The 18,836-nt window shown below is 45.6% G+C and overlaps 1 long non-coding RNA gene across 2 annotated transcripts; it reads left to right on the top strand.

Moving 5' to 3' along the window:
- Window positions 1-5,891: 5,891 nt before the first annotated feature.
- Window positions 5,892-18,025, top strand: LOC135825614 (uncharacterized). Of its 2 annotated transcripts, none has more exons than XR_010555096.1 (5): window positions 5,892-6,037; window positions 16,848-16,905; window positions 17,215-17,272; window positions 17,579-17,636; window positions 17,945-18,025. It is a non-coding gene; the product is annotated as an uncharacterized LOC135825614 (long non-coding RNA). The 2 variants fall into 2 exon arrangements; XR_010555095.1 differs by lacking the exon at window positions 5,892-6,037 and adding an exon at window positions 6,600-6,854.
- The last annotated feature ends 811 nt before the right edge of the window (window positions 18,026-18,836 follow it).

The following is an 18,836-nucleotide window of genomic DNA, read 5'->3' as shown; positions in this document are numbered from 1 at the left end:
CTATTTAGGTTGCGTGAAAACTTTATTATTTTATCACTAGTTGTATAACAGCCTGGTAGCCCTTTCCCAAAGGTGCTCGCCCTTTTGTCGCCCTTTTTGGACCTTTTTGGAAAAGCCCGTTTCTTTCGCCCTTCATTGCGTTTTTGGTGAATATCGCCCTTTTTGAGCTTTTTTTGCTGAAAAAGTGCTAAAATCTGTTTGCTTAGATCATGCATGCGATCACAGTTTCCGAGTGCTCGATCGATGGGCCTTGGCACGCCGTTTTTTTTTGAGGGGCAACAAGTTGGTGAAGTTTGTACCCGGTACCCGGTGTACACAATACTGTAAAAAGTGGGTTTTTTGAACTTTGCTTCCTGTTTTGCCTTTCGCGGACCCACAAATGGAAGAGTGCATATTCATTTATCAGCTTGGATTCATATCTGAACATGTATCATGGCTATGCTTCACTGAAAAAGAGCACTTTTTGCCCGTTTTCACTGAAAAAAGAGCACTTTTTCAGCATATTTTGAGGGACGCGAAAAGCACTAAGTGCGAAATAAAAGAGCACCTTTGGGAAAGGGCTACAGCCTGGAACCTCTCTTTTTTAGTAAGCCTCTTTTACGGGCGAATTAACGCAATGGTTTAAAATGCAATAAATCATACACTGGAGAAGAAATCAGAAAACTGCATGTGTAAAATAAAGAATTTCAAACCCAAACCAAAAAAATAAATTTTTTTATAATTAAAAATAAACTCAATCAATAAACTCAATTCAAAAGGAGAAAAACAATAACAAAACAAAAAAACACTGTACTAATTAATAAGAACACCAACAACCTCCCTCTGTTTTATCACTTGGTTATATTGATTACCAGTTTACCACCCTTGTGATGCTAATCAGTATGTTTCACTGGTTCTAGTTGCTGTACTTTGTATGCTGTATAAGGACAAATTTTCGTTTGGAATTAACTTTCGCTATATTCGTTAGGGGGCACGAAATATATAAAGTTGTTTTTCTGAACGTTCTGGGTGACAGACCTCGACCAAAAACGAAATTTAGTACGTAACAAGCCCGCTGGTGGAGTGATCTAACGAAAGATTTCGTGAATGAAAATTTGTACTTCTACAGTAGTGCAATTTATGCGGAAGAGTGTGTTGCTCCCTACTTGGGAGCTCGCTTGTTCAGCACCTCCATGAGCGACACTGACTCACGCTGCTATCTGGTGTTCACGAGGTGTTTGTCGCGCTGGAAACGGAGCGTCTCTGTAAGTTTGTATCCCTGGTGATGTGTGTGCCTGGAGAGCACTATGTCAGTGGTGCTCTTCAGGCACAATCTTCCTCAGCCTACACAAGCTCAACTGATGAGGGGTGAATTCCCCGAAACACTGTGTATTGAGCAGGGAGTGGTGCTTTCTTGCAGGTTTGCCGAGTGGACGGTTAGATGGACTTCTTGTGTGCTCTCGATGGCAGTCGTGAGTCAGAAAAGTGAGAATTCAAGTCGGCAGGAAAACCGCGAGCTCCCAAGTTGGGAGCAACACACTCTTCCCCTACTATCGCCGAAGTCGCACCAACCTCTTCTTCACAGTGTAATTTATGATGGCAATCACGGGATTGCGCTAAAACTGGTTCTTGAACAAGAAGTTTATTGAGTACTGATGATGGTGGTGCGGAAGAGTGTGAGATTTCTACTTTTATTGTTTCTTGTACGCACGACAGTGACGACACAGAGCACCACGCATCATTCGCTACAACTAAAAGTTAATTGTCTGATCATTGCCTATAATAGTATGGGCATGAAAATACATGTATTAGTTGCAAAGAATGATGCGTGGTGCTCTGTGTTGTGTATAACTACATGTATAAGATAGCTCTATTCGACTAAATATTGAGCACTCTAGCGAGCCGGAGGACTCTCATTCGTATTTTTCTTCGTAGAAAATAATAATTAGGCCACACTGAAGAAGGTCTGTGGTTCGACTCACCCGACCGACCGACATTTTTCAGCCCGACCGTAACTTTTTTTCGGCGGGCTGTCGTGTGACTGACGTAGATCTACGTGGACTGAACACGTCCACGTACGTCTACGTGCTGTGCAGCGTGAGTCTGCGGACGCAGGCGGCTCATTTTGGACTTGACTTGTAGTTGTACTGCAGTGCAGTGCAGTGAGTGGTACGACTGCTGCCTTGTGCTGGTACATGTAGTAGAGTCTACTCGATACGACCACCGGCAGACTGGCGAGACTTATTTTGAAGTGACCGTCCGGTTGAGAGTGATTGCCTCGTTCCAGATTAAGGACGGCCTTCTGTTTTGGGATGAAGGACAGACGAGATTGCACTTTCCTCGTGTATTGGGAACGATATTTCACCTGTACCGGTAAGTTGCTGCTCCATGTGTGCAAGCACAGGAAGCGTCGATGGAAAAAGCCCATGTATTCGTGCACGCCGACACCAAACTAGCAATACATGTACCGGTACATTGTACAATTTGTACTTCGAAGTAGTTCCCGAACTTACTTTCAACTCGCATCGTTCTTCATTTGCTTGATGATTTGGACAGTCAGAGTCACCGCTTGAAGTTATTCTCTTCTCGTTCCAGAGCTACACAATGTTTCAAAGTATTAGCCAGTGATCCCTTTATACAACATGTATGGCATAACACTGCGTAATAATGCCGATGTACTGGGTGTCTAAAGGCAGTACAGTGTATTTACATGTACTAAAAAATATATTTAAAAAAAAATCCGCCCGCCCGCCCGTAAAAAAAATGTCCATGTTAGTCAAACCACACACCTTCTTTAGTTTGGCCTTAGTTCTTTGCCTCCGAGAAAGTAACACGTTAGGCCCCGGTCACACATGCACTTTTTTGGCGGTTCCGCCAAAGCGTAACTTACTTACGCTTCAGCCGTTGCCTCGGCAACGGCGGAGGCGTAAGTTACGCTTTGGCGGAAAGTTTGGATTTCGCTACGCCAAAAAAATGCGAGCGGGCCCTCCGCTTTCGCGGATCCGCTTTGGCGGAACCTGCATGGTGATGGCTTTGGAGTTTGGTGTGCTACTTCTGCACTGAGTTCTGGTGTTGTTTGGTTGCCGTTTGGTATTCAGTTTTCATATTGTTCTTCTTTGCCAATGAACTGTACGTTTTGGAGATCTCGCAAGCAATACTGCATCGTTATGAGTGGATAGTTGGTGAGGGAATAACTCCGAATCCGTCTCCCAACGAGTCATTGGCCCCGATCGCGGACGATCTCCAACTCTCTCCTTCTCTCTCCAAGCAATACGTCCACCAGAGTATGCAACACTAGGACTGCAACCAGGGAGTAGTAGAGTACTCTGCCACACCCTCACTGCAGCTGCAGGCATCCACGCAGTCGCTGGGTCGATGATGGATCATGGAGGACTCCTCAGGAGGCAACGACACCTTACCCTGCTATAAAACTATTTGAATTTGATATTGATGTAAACTAAACTAATATTCAAATACACCCGTGCTGGGCTGCAGTGAATGCGCCCCAAATCCAGGACGGTGTACTTGACAGGAGACATCCAGCAGCCTGTCAGCGATCCACGATAGCTCTACTTGTACAAGCGAAGGTCGCTTCAACTCGGACAAGAACATCTAAAATTTCATAGGACGTGCTGCATTTGCATTCCCTTCGCCAAAGCGGAGGGTTGAGCAACTTGAGGAGCACAGTAGTCTACATGTATGTGTGACCGCTGCATCGTGTGGTCCGCCAAAGCGGCTGCGGTAGTTCCGCTTTCCGCCTCCGCAAAAGCGGTGCAAGCTTTTCATGTGTGACCGCGGCCTAAGGCCGCGGTCACACATGAAAAGCTTGCACCGCTTTTGCGGAGGCGGAAAGCGGAACTACCGCAGCCGCTTTGGCGGACCACACGATGCAGCGGTCACACATACATAGTTGGCCGTCACCATGTCATGTAGACCTACCAGTCACTCACCATGGTCACGCGCTGCCAAGCATGTGCGTAGCACTGCTCGACCCGACTGCAGCAGGCAGAGTGCATGCAGCGCATACTGTACAGGTCAGTGCTGTGCTGGTAGATCTACTTGACACATCACTACATCACATGACTGTACAATGTAATTGTTAGATTGACAGCATGAAACAAGGCGGAGGACACTGTGTTCGGAAACAGTGACCTTTCTACAACTTTCCACGGTTGGCAGAGCCCCGGTCCCTGCGGACCATTTTATTTGACCCTCGTTATGCTAGGGGGTTAGGAGACTACTCCTGATGTCGTCTTGTTGTCTTCGCTCTTTTTTAACTTGTATAAAAACTTCTATAATAGCAATAAAAAGAACAAATTCTGCAGTCATCGCCACACTACAACGAAGTCATGAAAGTTTACCAGAATTAATTTTCTTGTCACATTCATCAGTGGAAAGTCGTGACTGAAGAGTAACCATGCTGAACAATGATTAAATATACATTCAATGATGTGTTACGAGAACAAAATACAGTGCCAAAATAGAAAGAGGGAAGGTGAGACAATAGCAGTGAAGTGAGAGCTAAGTGCAACGGTGGGTGAAAAACTAATAATTATAACGCTAAAACTGTGTAGTGAGACAAACAATCATGCTGTGCACCTACGAAAACAATTTTAACGCAACTACATGTTTCTTCTGCTTACAAAGATCAGGCTTATGCAAACGAATACAAACAGCCTCAAGTACTTTCAACTGACTAGCATACCGTGCACGACAAAGAACAGAAAAACTAAAATCATCATACACCTGCAGACACTTAGGGTGAGACAACAAGTGAAGAAAAACGGCAGACTTCTTACGATCACAATCACCATCTGATTCCTCGTCTCCAACAACCGCAACCTCGTCCTCCGTTTCATCTCCCAACTCGTCCTCAGTGTCGTCCTCCGTGTCATTCTCCTCATCAACACTGATCGGTCCCAGGCTCGTTTGACGTTGTTTAACCTCCGTTCGTTGACTCCTCCTTTGATCTTGATGGCAACTTGTTACCATTGTTGTTGTTGTTGTTGTTAAATCTTGTGTTCCCAGTGTCCTCGCCGGTGCTTGATCTCCAGTACTGTAATAATTCATTGAATAATTAGCCGTTGATCGTCTAGGTCTTTGAATGTTGATTGTGTTACTTTCTTTGTTGAATTCCGTTCCCTTCAGCCTTCTTTCTCGTTGTTCACAATCAGTGCTTGCCTCATCCATATATGCACGTGCCACGGACACCACAGACTCAGCCCCAGCACCGCCGATGATAGATGTAGGTGGCGGTTCTGGGGGAGGCAACGGCAAAGACGGCGATGAGGGCATTACCTCATCACAGCGTCCACTTTGGTCTTGAGCTGAATGTTGTTGTGGTGTGTTATCTTGTGTTGTTATGGTGCATTGTGTTGTGGTGACAATATGCCCATTACCCGACTCCAAGGCTCTCGATACGGGTAATGGAGGCACTATTGCCGATGACGGAAATTGTGCTAAGCCTGATCTTTGTAAGCAGAAGAAACATGTAGTTGCGTTAAAATTGTTTTCGTAGGTGCACAGCATGATTGTTTGTCTCACTACACAGTTTTAGCGTTATAATTATTAGTTTTTCACCCACCGTTGCACTTAGCTCTCACTTCACTGCTATTGTCTCACCTTCCCTCTTTCTATTTTGGCACTGTATTTTGTTCTCGTAACACATCATTGAATGTATATTTAATCATTGTTCAGCATGGTTACTCTTCAGTCACGACTTTCCACTGATGAATGTGACAAGAAAATTAATTCTGGTAAACTTTCATGACTTCGTTGTAGTGTGGCGATGACTGCAGAATTTGTTCTTTTTATTGCTATTATAAAATTGTTGTCTCCACGTCGATTATTTGCATAAAAACTTCTTTTTCTTTTTCTTTTTCTTTCCAACTTCTGCCCATGGCGTCCTTCTCTCAGTAGCTGAATGCATTGAGTGCAGTCCTTCCAGGTAGCTCTTCTTGAAAAAAGGTTAAGAAATGTATTGACGATGGATCGCTACCGCAACTGACAACCTCAGCGTCTCCTCGGAGGCTCCATTCGCCATACCTTAACAACAGAGGTAAGACGTACTTCCTCCGCTTCATTAAAATTGTCGCTTCGCACATCGCAATATTTGTGACTTGGCTCGTCTTCGTCAGACAGTCGGAATCGCTGTTTCCTGTGTTCGAACACTGGTGCGACCCTTCCTGCGCAATGTCTACTTGTTACTGAAGCCGTGGTGGTCTCGGACTTTGTCGGAGCTCTCTTCCGCACCAAGCAAATTCATCCGGCTCCGCACTATTCCGCCCCTGAGCGCATTTCGTTTTCTGGAGTTCGTGCCGTCCCACATCGTTCGAGTGGGCATTTATCAAGACTGCAAGCCCGGGTATAAGAATCCTGGTATGTCTCCTGAATATGAAATGCTGAAGTTGACGATGGCAAGAACAAAGTGGTCTCAAATTCGTAAAATGCGCTACTTGTGGCGCATGTTGCTGCGAAGGTAGCAGGTCTGAAAACACCGACAAAATCAACGAAGCGCTTGCCAAGGAAAGAAGGTGCGGAACTGCTTACCCTACCCTGCTGGAAAGTCGTTACAGTGTACTTGAAAAATGCTAGCTTTCCTTCATCCCCTGCCACCTGTAGGCATGGATTGCTTGAAAACGAAGTTTCTTTCCCTGAATTTGAACGCGCGTCTTCTTCATCGTATTCTTCAGTGCTGAAGGGTCTGCCTCAAGCTCTGATGAAGACGTCGACCTTAGCTGCAGGTGCAGCGAAGCGGGAGGCCAAAAACTAAAGCTTGGTCCGTCGACAATGCTCTGCCTCAATTTCTAGCTGATTTCGTTGCCCCTCGAGTGGACAAAATAAATTTGAAAAATCGCTCTGGGAAGCGACAGGAAGTAAGTAGAGCTTTCTTCCTTACCTTTAAATTCTTATGATATACACATAAATAATGCATAAAAAATTACATTGCTGAGAATGTAGTTTCCAGGTTCATAAAGAATTCAGCAACAAAAATTAATATTGAACATACATGTTAGTATCTAGCTCTTCCGTCAATGCATCCAACGTGTGTACCCAAACGTATAAAAAAGTCAATTCCCTCAAGTTTTTTTAGGAAACAATAAGATCAACAACGAAGTGATTTACAAAAAACATAAGTAGGTGACGTGACCAACGTTTAGACGGGGTGTTCCGACGTGGTGAAGGCCTACCCATGGCCACGTCGGACATCACCAACCCCGTCTACAGAGAGCACCTTCTCGCGACAGTGTCATGGTGATGACAAAAACTGTTTACAGCTGACGAGCTAAGAGAAGGACGCCATGGGCAGAAGTTGGAAAGAAAAAGAAAAAGAAGTTGTTATGCGTTAAAAAAGAGCGAAGACAACAAGACGACATCAGGAGTAGTCTCCTAACCCCCTAGCGTAACGAGGGTCAGAACCGGGTGCGATACCCACATGGCTCAAATGGTCCGCAGGGACCGGGGCGCTGCCAACCGCGGAAGGTTGTACTTCGAGTAGTAAGGTCACTGTTTTCGAACACAGTGTCCTCCACCTTGTTTCATGCTGTCAATCTAACAATTGCGTGAACTACAACAAGGTTTACCTAATACTGGTTTACCAGTTTTGGATTATACTGAAGTATCATGACTGTCTATGCATGCATGCCACCATGATTCATGAACGATGAAGTACGATGAACGCGTAGATCCACCATACCACTGTATCCATCATGGCTGGATTTTTTGCCGACGACTGTAGTAGTAGAGTCTTTGATCCTGCGCCCAGTAGGTATACATGTAGGTGGCGGTGATTTGTTAAAAAAATTAAACATTACATGAAAGTAAAATGTTATGGTGAAAAAGGAGAAGGAAAATATGTTAAGAGTTATGACTAACTGTCCACCAACGTAACCAGATCTTATACGGTCAGCGAGTGCGACAAAATGGCACAAAACTGACTAGGAGTACTGAGACATTCGGAGACCTGACACCTAGCTCCAACGCTTCTCCATATAAGATCTGGTTACGTTGGTGGACAGTTAGTCATAACTCGTAACATTTTTCCTTCTCCTTTTTCACCATTATTTTCATTGGCTCACCATCCGAGTTGGAAGTAAAAAAGGCTATCATTCCGTTGACCTGGCGAGTTTTGAAGTGTGCATGGCCTCATTCTGTCACTCTTTATGTCCTCTATCCACGTACTAGTACGGACTTCTTGATCGCACAGCACAAGCATGAGAGACACAGTGTGGGGTTGCTTTGCATGCATTTTTTCAGGCAGAAAAAGTGTGTACACAATTTTACAAGTCAGCAAAATAGGGTCTAACATCAACAAATATGACCTAAATGTGTCAATAAGCTTGAAATGGGAAATCAGTTTGGTTTTGCAGGTTGCCCAACATTATTGGTTTCTGTAGGTCGTCAACTCCCGTTGTAAACGGTAGAGTGTCTTTGACCGCCTGCCGGCATTGTAGAGCATGAGCATGCAGACCAATATCTTGCTGCTCCATTTCTTTCAACTTGCTGTGCATCGTCATGTGCGAAATAACCCGTCCCACTAAACAAAGATACCAGCCATTATGTGTGCCAGCCGTCCCACGACAGGGTGCCCACGTGCATCTGAGCCACAGTGCACTTAGCTAGTCATACTGACAGTGTCCGGGCTTACATACTCTCCAAGACAAGTGCAGCGACTCCTTAACATGATTCATATAGACTTCTGTTTTGGAAGAAGACTACAGACCACCCTCAATGGGTGCCCCGCCGCCAACACCCAACATACATTCATGCCGCATTTCCTGCATAAGAGTTTGCCGTCGTGCATATCTACCAGCACTTTTGAGGTAGCAAGCTGAGTTTGATACGTATATCTACTGAACAGCTGATCATTTACCTGTATGCCATAAGCATCAGCAGCTTCGGATTTGGATTTGAATCTCCTTTCATGATAGGTGAGTGAAATACACCCACTGTCAAAATTGCAGTTGCTGACCTGCACCTTTTTGGCTAATCTCCTCTTCAGCCCTGCTACTTTTGACGGTGTGGCAGACTCAATGCCGGCCTCGGGGACAAGCTTTGGGTTTCCACCTGCCGTAAAATATGCTTGCTGGCTCTTGGACGTCCTTCAAGTATCCATTGAGGGATATTTTACCACATTGACCACAAATTCACGAATTTCGATCCATGATTGATAACTCACAAGGCCGTGGAAGAAAAAATTCCTCAAAACGCTGCTGATGCTTACAAACTACATTACAATGGCAAATCACTACTAGTCTGTCGAGCAAAAACACTTCCCGGGAAGAATGCAATCGCCCTCAACAATGATATTAATTTTTACTCGATTTGTAAAAATAATATGCAATGTAATGTTTTTATAAAATGACCCCATGTACGCGTAGCGCGCAGAGCTATTCCGTTCATGTGATCACTGACATCAGATTTTCACTCACTGAACTGAGAAACTGGGCTTTCGACTTTGGCACACACACACACACACCTGTTGTGTTATCTTCAAAGCAATGGACGAGACGGCTGAGCGGACCGTCGCAAAGCCCATGGCTCTGCTGCCTTCACTGATCAAGGCAAAAGCGAAGTTGTTAGAACAGGCCGAAAATAATTCAGGAGTTCAGCTGAGCGGTGGGATCGCTTCTGATGGACTCCTTCCGCTCGACCAGATATTCGTAAACTTAGCGCTGATATCAGAAAACTGGGAATTGAAAAAAGAATTTGATGAAACGTTCTCCACATATGCCGAAAGACGTGAACACGCAGTTCAATTTAGCGAAGCCGATCGAATTGAATTAAAGAACCTGTTTCGTGCCGCGAGTCCGAGTGTTGGCCATTCAACGGGAAAAACTGCAGCAGCAGCAGCGACCGAGCGGGGAAAGCTGTGTGACAAGGTGTTACGGAATGTACTGGCGTATGGATCTGCTGGTAGTGGCAAGACCACAGTGTATCTGCTCATGGTTCTATACCTGTGGAGCAGAGGCGAACTATGGCGGGAGGAATTCGATCTTGTCGTGGGATTGGAGCTTCGTGGAGACGAAGTGAGAGGAGCCACTAGTCTTGCTGAGCTGTTGGCTATGAAACTGGTGAACCAGCGCCTGTCGCATGCTGAGATATTGGAGCTTGCAGGCTACTTCAAAGATTCTCCAAGTCGTCTTTGTCTTGTCATGGACGGCTTGGATGAATGTGATTTCGGCAGCTGCAGTAAGTTCATGAGACACTTGCTGAAACGTGAGGGCATGGTGAAGACACACGTCATCGTCACAAGCCGTCCATGCCAGGATGCATATCAACTATCGCAGAGTGGCATATATCAGCAGAAGATCCAAGTACTGGGTTTCTCGCCGGAGAACGTGAGGGAGTATGCAGAGAAGGTTCTCGGTGCGGAACGGGCTAAAATGCTGCTGGCAGAGCTGCAGAGCAAGCTGGATGTGTCATGTCTTATGGCAACTCCAATGTTTGCAGCTCTAACATGCGAGCTTTTCAAGAGCCGCAAAAGTGCAGCACCTCCCTGTACGAATCGTTGCTGCGCCTAGTCATAGAGCGTGCTGGTGGTGCGGTTTGCGAGTCGATTTCACTGGCACCCAACAAAGTGGTCCAGTCGCTACAGGAACTGGGCCGTTTTGCGTTTCGAATGCTGCTGCTGAAAAGGATGGCGTTCAACACATCCGACATCATCAGCTCCCACTTGCGCATGGATTCAATCAACTTTGGTCTTCTGCAAACATGCCAGGCCACAACGTCTACGGACGCTCGGCAATACCGCTTCTGTCATCTGTCACTGCAAGAGTTCCTGGCGGCAAGGTTCATGGCAGAGTGCATAGTGCAAGAACGACGTCACGTCATTACACTGGTACAGCGACTGGGCGCGTACGATGGCCATATGGCCATATGGCAATGTTCTGGAAGTTTCTCATTGTTCTATGCCCGGAAGACGTGTCGCTGGCCATCATGGAGGAGCTATGGCGTGTGCAGTGTGCAGATTCCATACCACTGGATCCTAGCCGTGAAGCCTACCGATGCACCAAACAATCTACCGTATTAGCCAGTCTCGCAGGAGAGGAATCGGCTGCCAATGAGACCGCTAAAGCCACGGAACACACTGCTACTGCCGCTAGACGTGCTGCCACCACCGCTAAGCTAGCTGAGGAGATGCACAACGACTGGAGTGTCCTGACCAGTGAGATGGAGCTGGCAAATGTCCACGGCTGCCTATGCGAAGTATTGAAGGCTGAGCACATGACAGTCCTCGCCGACATTCTCCTTATTCCTCGGCATGACCGTGGCAAGGGTCATGGTGAGCATCGTGCGCGCGATTCCATGCCCATCAGCCGAGAGCCCACAGATGAGCTATTCCTGAAGACTCTCCTGACGGTGTGGATGGAGAACAGCAGTCTTGCAAATGCCACTGTGCTGTTGGAAGCGCTATCTCAGGTGGGTACCGAGCTGGCGCGGCCGTGCAAGAGTCTCCTTCATCTCGCTGCTACGCTGCTGAGCCATGAATCCTTGCAAGCTGCTCCTTCTCGTATTGTAAGTCTAGCTTATGCCGCCCCTGCTCTTTGGTATTCGCTTACACGCAGATTGTTTGATCATCTTGTGGTGGCATATCATGACCATGCTGAGTATCGCGGTGTGCCCAGCAACTGGACGTGCCCTTTCTTTTGTGCTGTGCTTGCATCGAAGCCCTATCTATACGGCGTTTCTCTTTCTTGTCAGGAATGTGTTGCTCTCAGTTCTTTACTGTGCGGCTATACATGTTTTGATTTGGAGGAAGTCCACCTCATCTGGTGTAGCATTGGCGATGAGTCATTTCACCAGTTATCAGTAGGCTTACAGAGGTGTAGCAGTGTATGTGTACTAGATCTATGGGGGAATGCTATTCACGATGGTCAGGCATTGTCCGCCGTGATTTCAGCCATGTCTGCTAGTCTTGTGAAGGTGGCGGTGGGTAAAAACCCTGTTGGCGTGAGTGGCTTTGCGTCGGTGTGCCGTGCACTCAGTCAGTGTATGAATGTGCACACTGTCAATGTCATGTATATGACTATTCATGGTGTTGCACCATTGTCCGTAGTCTGTGATATGCTGGAGCACTGTACACAGCTGGAAGAGTTGTTTTTGAATGGGAATGTGTTTGTGAGTAGTGAGGATGATGAGTTTAGATTCATTGAAGCAGTTGAGGTGTGTACACAATTATGTGATCTGTCATTGGACGGCTGTGGCTTGAGTGAGAATATTTGTTCTCAACTTGTCGCTGTGTTCACGGAGAGGAAGTGTCGGGCTGGCTTGAGCGGTGTGTCAGTACGCGAACTAGTTGAGTGAGTGGACAATTTAACAATACATGTATATGTTGTGTTGTAAAGCTCATCACAAAGTCATGTAAACTCAGTAAATGGTTGTTAATTCTTGAGACACTGATGTAAATGTTCCTAGTATTTTTTCCTGTGTATACCCCCTACCAATAAACCCCGACCATCAATAGGTTTCTTGTCTGCTTTTCTTCTTGTACGTATTGTGTTTTTGCTTGCTACTTGCCTGCATGCTGCACATTACTCTAATGTCAAAGGCGGTTCTGAAGACATTTCTTTTGCTTTCATGCTTTCTTATTTCATATCTGCTGCTGCTATGCTACGTTGTTCTTCCCTCATTGATGTATGAAATGCTAGCAATTTCTATATGTGTTTGCAATGTAGTATGAAATTGTATGAGTGTATGTCATTGCGTGTGCAATCACGGTGAATTGGATATGAAGATGAGAGGATACAGGTTGCGATGATAGTTGTGTGTGTGTGTGTGTGTGTGTCCTATACGACTTACTTGTCGAGAAAAATATTTTATTTACGAGTTGGTCTGCCTGGTAGGGGTGCGCGGATTATGCTCGCACGCACCCGATATTATGCTTTCGGGCATTTCCCGCGGAACTTCGAAAGTATTCTCCCAAAACATCGAAAAAATTCTCCAGAATTCCCCCCCAAAATAAGAATCCCAGCATGAACCGTGCCTTGCGCATGCTCTTTAGTATGCAAAATGGACGGTCAGGCACGTGATAACTGCATGCAGGATCTACACTACGTACATGTATACGTACTAGATCTACATCTGACTGTACACAGCTACTATGTCGTAGTGCTGCATGTGCATGTACGTAGACCTACGTGCGTCCATGGATGCGCGCTTGTGCTCTGGCAGGTCAAAATTGACAGAATTCCCCCAAAACTCTTCTGAAGGTCAATGGATCTGGCAAAAGATCGAAAGAATTCCCCTAAAATTCCCAAAATTTTCTCGACGATAGTATTCCCAAATTATTCCGGGAATAATCCGCGCACCCCTACGGCCTGGCCGCAAAGCTAAACGGTCACGAAGTAAATTTCGAGCAAGTGAACAGGTTTTCCTACTGTTGTGGACATGGAAATCCGGTCGCACGTCTCGCGGCCCCAGAGCGCTGGCCATGCAGGCGTGGATAAGCGGTAGATCTACACACATGCATTTATGCGATGTAGCGCGCTAGTCGCATCGGATCAACATGTGCACTGCACACAGCGTTCTGACTTCTGAGGGCGCCGGCCCCGGTCAATCGACTGGATGTCCGCTACAGCCTACAGTACAGACTCAGTGTAGTTGGGAAGAAAGCCACCAAAATTAATATCGCGCCAGTGTGAGCGAAGTATTAGAATTCTAAATTCAACCTATAGCCCGATTCGTTTTGATCAATATGTCAACGTCCGAGGCGGAAACGCTGTCGACCGTGGTATGTCAGTTGTTCTTGGAAGCTGGAAGAATGAGAGGGGAGGAAAGGTTGTCCAGGCTCAGTCGACGCAAGCCGTTCGGGTTGCGCTCAGTGAAAGTGGCGGAGAAGACTGAAGTGCTTGGTATCAAGGTGAGGGGTTCTGAAGAAAAACAAAGCAACATAAATTTACTTGGCACGGTGCACAAACCTGGCTCGATGTTCAATGTCTGACAGCTAGATTGTGCGCTAACAACTGTCCTTTTTCACTTTCTGCTCCGGCTGTGCGTGTCCCTATGAAGAGGGTGTCTGTGTTCGGACCAGGGAGTAGTAAAATACATATATTACTACTCCCTGGTTCGGACTATGTGTATGCACAGTTGCACACACGGTACGGGCAGATTCAGATTTTGGTTGGAGCATCTACAGTAAAACCGGAAATTTCGGTGGACATTTTCGCTAACTTCGGTTGAGGTAATTTTTACCTAAAATAGAACGCGACCTAACATTCAACCATGCAGTGCAACACAGTGCGCAAAATGCAATTTTGGATCTGCGAAACTGGTTTACCGAAATTTTCACATTACCGAACCGTTAATTTTGGGAAATAACAAAAATATTACACCACACTAAATTCCCAGTTTTACAGTAGTAGAGAGGTGCCGCATAATGTAATTACGTTATTAAAAATGTAGTCGATCTACGGAAAGTTTTACGTAGACTGCATGCGCATCTGTGTTCCGCCATGCAGAGTTTTCAAACCACGCAGCTGCCCTTGGCAACTCCGAACGCGGCAGTGTATGACCAGATCGACCTGGGGAGAGAGTCATAAATTTGTACCCCAATCCACTTACGGACCAGCTACGTTATCAGAGCCCTATCTACGTACTCTACGTAGACGACTTTCCGTAAGTGGAATGCAAACTCGCGAATTCACGGGTTTTTCCCGCCCACTAACGTAATGTTGCTGAACTTTACGTAGCGCGGAACCTCTCTAGTATCACACTCAGAATGCATTGCTTGTGTGTGCTGCACTTGTACACACATACTGTCGTGGACATGGAAATCCGGTCGAATGTCCGGTGCCGGCGCCCTCAGCGCATACAGAACGTTGTGTGCAGTGCACATGTGTTGATCCTATGCGATCAGCGCGCTGCAGCGCATAGATTCATGTGTGTACCGATTACTCACGGCTGCATGGCCAGCGCCCTGGGGCCGCTAGATTGCGACCGGATTCCCATGCCCACGACAGTACCATTGGACCTTTGGAAAGACAAAGGCAGTGATAGCTTTTAGGCGGGATGGTGATTCCTTCGAGACGAGGCATTCTGATAACAGAACCCGCGAGAGGATCTGATAGAAGCTTCGCTCGCACCGTCGGTTACTGTAAGTCCACAAATATTCGGCGCACATTTATTTTTGGCTATTTTTGGCCTGGTCATATTTGGCCGAAAATTTGTTGCGGCAGAAATTTTGTTTTGCAAGGTTCAGTGTGACAGTGTATACAGGCCGCAGCAGAACAGACCTAAAATTTGTTGCAGCCGAAATGTGTTTCAGCTCTGGGAAGCCGAAATTTGAATGGGCCAAAAATTTGTCGACGTACAGTACACATGATTAACTGTTAATCTAGCTAGAAGTAGTCCATGGTTAACAGTTATCTACGTGTATACTTCTAATAGAAAGCAGGGAGTCGTAAAATACCGGTATTTTACGACTCCCTGATAGAAAGTACATGAGCACACATATTTTACGACTCCCTGATAGAAAGTACATGAGCACACATACATGCGCACTTGTACTTATTGTCGTGGACACTGACATCTGATGGAGTGACATCACCCTTACTGCTTTTAGCGCATACACGCACTGTAGTTCGGAAGCACACTGTAAAAATGGACCAGTTGTGCTCGCAGCTGCAAGGTCCGCGCCCTGTGGCCCCTCGACTTCTCAACGGATTTTAACTCTTTAAGAGCCGCCCCATACTTGAATGCGTCGTAAACGACGCATTCAAATGCAAAACTTCAAAAGATCGTAACTCAGTCCAATCTCGCTCTAATCCAGTGATCGAAATATCCAGGGCGAAGAGAAAACTCTCACCTGTCGGGAGAAACAATCCGCGAAGCGCTGCGAGCAACGGTTCCTGAGATAAATCACTCGTAAGTTGAGCCGCGATCGCGGCAATTTCAAAAGCGCGCAGTGCGACTTTAGTATTGAGAATTTTGAGACTTTTCGTCACGCTGGTTTACTCGAATTTGCACGGGTTTCACTGTTGATATTGTCAAGAGTACACAGCGAAAAAATTGGAACTCCACGATCGAGCAAAATGAAATATCTGGAGCGGGACGCAATTGGACGCATTTGGGGCATTTTTCGCACCGTCGCTGCGATCTAGCGCTGGATAGACAGTGTGCTGGCGATCATGATCGACCTCATTCTCTTCCTCGCGGAGACCTTTCCAGGAAGCCCTAGATTGTGAGGATTGAGTGAGTAGAACTGAAGCTATAATCCAAGTAACACGAAAAAATGCAGAATTTTGAAATTTTCCCGTTGCTCTTAAAGGGTTAATATCCACAGCAGTACATGCTCACTGCCGAAACTGATCAAGTGGGTCTCCCCGGGAGAGAGGAGAGAGACTCAAAAGTCAAAAGGGATCTTGGAAAGATGACTCAATTGGCTATTGAACCGCCCAACGCCCTGAAATCCCAAAACTCCGGGTGGATAAATGATCCCACTTTTGGGCTCACCACACCTCAGTAAGTCCGTGAGGAAAGGTGCAGAAAAGGATTGACGACATGAGGGTATTCATCTCGGGATCCAACTGCAGTTACCTCTGCCCCCTCCCTCCCCCTATAGAAAAATGTGCGCACACACACCGATGTGCACACACACACACACACATACACACACACACACACACACACACACACACACACACACAAACACACACAGACACACACAGACACAAACACACAGACACACACGCACACAGACATACACACACACACACATAATTTGGCACTCCTGTGAATAGTTTAGTCACAAAGTGAAGATTCACGGGTAAAAAGCCTTAAACTTGGAGGTTTTTTCAGCTTTCAGCAGCCCTGGGCGAGTTCTTTAGAGAAATGTGGCTCTTTTTCTTGGTGCACTTGCCTATGTCCAGCTATACAACGAGATGAGAATGGTCAATGTCAGTTTCTGAGCTGCGAACGGGCAGAAAGGTGAAAAAGTGTCAGATTTTGACCATTTGTGCCCACCTTTCAATTTCAATGTACCTCTCTATGACATGACCCAGCTGTAATGTCCGTGGTCGAATTGATTTGATTTTTGGTTTGCTTGTAGAGCGCTGGCACCCACATTCAGTGACCAAGAACATTTGGCACTGCTGTGAATAGTTTAGTCGCAAAGGGAAGATTCACGGGTAAAAAGCCCCAAACTTGGACATAGTTTATTTTTCAGCTTTCAGCAGCCCTGAGCGAGTTCTTTCGAGAAATGTGGCTCTTTTTCTTGGTGCACTTGCTTATGTCCAGCTATACAACGAGATGAAGATGGTCATTGTCGGTTTCTGATCTGCGAACGGGCAGAAAGGTGAGAAAGTGTCAGATTTTGACCATTTGTGCCCACCTTTCAATTTCCATGTACATCTCTATAACATGACCCAGCTGTAATGTCCGTAGTAGCATTGGTTCGATTTTTGGTTTGCTTGTAGGGCGCTGGCACCCGCATTCACCCCCAAAAAGTTGGCACTGCTGTGAATAGTTTAGTCGCAAGGTGAAGATTCACGGGTAAAAAGCCCCAAACTTGGAGATAGGTTATATTTCAGCTTTTAGCAGCCCGGGGCGAGTTCTTTAGAGAAATGTCGCTCTTTTCCTTGGTGCACTTACCTATGTCCAGATATACAACGAGATGAGGATGGTCATTGTCATTTTCGGAGCTGCGAACAGGCAGAAAGGTGAGAATAGGTCAGCTTTTTGACCATTTGTGCTCAACTTTCAATTTCAATGTTCCTCTCTATTACAAGACCAGCTGTAATGTCAGTCGTCGTATTGATTTGATTTTTGGTTTGCTTGTAGGGCGATGGTACCCGCATTCAGTGACCCTGAAAATTTGGCACGGCTGTGAATAGTTTAGTCGCAAAGTGAAGAATCACGGGCAAAAAGCCCCAAACTCGGAGATAGGCTATTTTTCAGCTTTCAGCAGCCTGGGCGAGTTTTTTTGAGAAATGTGGCTCTGTATCTTGCTGCACTTGCCTATGTCCAGCTATACAACGAGATGAGATCGGTCATTGTCATTTTCTGAGCTGCGCACCATTACACGCAAATGAGAAGATGTATAAAGATAACCGCAATCAGTAATACAAGCTGGATCGACATTTGTGTACACTGTATTCATGTATTGTAAAACTGTGGAGACAATGTGCAATAAAACGATGAAAAATGTGAAGAAATTGTGTAGAGAAAGAAAGGGATTCAAACAAGTTTTCGTACAACACTCATCAGGAATCATCGTTGTACTAAAGGACACTGAAACAAAAATTGAACTATTATAGAAAATCTAAGTTAGAGAAATAACACTAAGAGCAACAACAGTGAAATTTACAAGTGTGAATTTTAACAATCAAAGCGAGAAATGAACAAAGGAGAAAGGAAGGAAAGACAACGTGATAACACATAACAGCAGTACATTACACCTAGAACATTAACGGCCAAGCTTGTCCAGCTATACAACAAAATCTAACTTAGATTTTCTATAATAGTTCAATTTTTGTTTCAGTGTCCTTTAGTACAACGATGATTCCTGATGAGTGTTGTACGAAAACTTGTTTGAATCCCTTTCTTTCTCTACACAATTTCTTCACATTTTTCATCGTTTTATTGCACATTGTCTCCACAGTTTTACAATACATGAATACAGTGTACACAAATGTCGATCCAGCTTGTATTACTGATTGCGGTTATCAAATTGTTGTCTCCTCGCCGTTTGTATAAAGATATGCAAATGATATACATGTACTGTTAAGCGTCATGGCCTCGCCACTTTCCGTGACATCACAAGATATCCCGGGAAGTGATAGTGATGTCATGGCTGTCTGTATAGTACTTGAAGTAAAATATTGTATACAACATAATCCTATATCATGGTGAATGATCTC

This window comes from Sycon ciliatum, chromosome 10 (genome assembly GCF_964019385.1).
Source record: "Sycon ciliatum chromosome 10, ocSycCili1.1, whole genome shotgun sequence".
NCBI lineage: Eukaryota > Metazoa > Porifera > Calcarea > Leucosolenida > Sycettidae > Sycon > Sycon ciliatum.
This window is presented reverse-complemented; position numbering and strand designations above follow the sequence as displayed.